This window comes from Pteropus medius, unplaced genomic scaffold, assembly GCF_902729225.1.
Source record: "Pteropus medius unplaced genomic scaffold, Ma_sr-lr_union100, whole genome shotgun sequence".
NCBI classification, from domain to species: domain Eukaryota; kingdom Metazoa; phylum Chordata; class Mammalia; order Chiroptera; family Pteropodidae; genus Pteropus; species Pteropus medius.
In genome coordinates, this window is record NW_024340699.1 from 12,877,624 (window position 1) to 12,878,706 (window position 1,083).

The following is a 1,083-nucleotide window of genomic DNA, read 5'->3' on the forward strand; positions in this document are numbered from 1 at the left end:
CTGCCACCTGGGCCACACAGGGCTTTCTTTGTGTACATTTCCCAGGGAACTTTATCACAGAAGCAGTGTAGAGGCCTCGTATCCTAACAGCTCATGAAAGATGCAATTGCACCCAGATAGACGTTTCTAAAAATCAGAATAAACCCTTCCTCCACGCTTGTTGGGTGAATGTCTCAGAGATGCTAAGCGGCGGTTCCCACTGGAAGAAGCCTATTCTGGATCCTGAGGGTCGGCTGGGGCTGGGGTGAAGACATCGCAGGGAGTGTCAGGAGCCACTGCACCTGCTCAGACTGAAAGGAAGTTACCCCCACAACACCTCAGCTCAGCACGGGTTTCTAAATCTAGTAACGAGCTGTGAATAATAGCACGGTTAAATTGCACTGCGTTTTAAGGTCGTCCCTAATGTGAAGTTTAAACACGTACTGACCCATTCCTGTAAAGCAGATCTTGGCATTTATTACTTTTTGTTATATGAGGAGCTTCCCAAACTGCAAGTGGCAGGCTCCCTCCCTTTATCCGTAAGAGCCCATGCCGTGGGGTCCCTCAGCTCTTTGGGGTTGGCGGGAGGGGTCGAGCGGGGAAATGCAATTGGAGGACGTGGGACCCTCTTCCCGCAGTCGGCAAACGGCAGGGCTGGGAGTGGAGGGGGAGCGTCCATGAAGAGCGTAGGTCTTGGGCCTCTAGTGCCAGCTCGGTGCGGGACAGGATAGGGCTCTAGGACCTCAGAGGCCTGACCGCACCCTGTGGGGACCCTGTCCAAACAGAACAGCAGTTCGAACTACGGCCTCCTCGACGGGTCTGGCGTCTAGGTTCCTGCGTCACCAGGAGTTCCCCGCTGGCAGAAAAAGGGTGTAGTCTGGCGGCCTTTCCAGGTGTCCCTCAGGTGAGGACACCCCGCCCAGTCGGCTCTCCTCGTCTCGGCCCCGCCCACCCGCCCGCCTCCCGCCTCCCGCGGGGCCGCCCCGCCCACTCCGGGCGCTCGGCCCCGCCCACCGCGGCCTCCTCAGGTGGAGCCCGCCTCGTGTCGGCTCCGCCCACTCAGGCCGCTCGGCCCCGCCCACCACGGCCTCCTCAGGTGGAGCC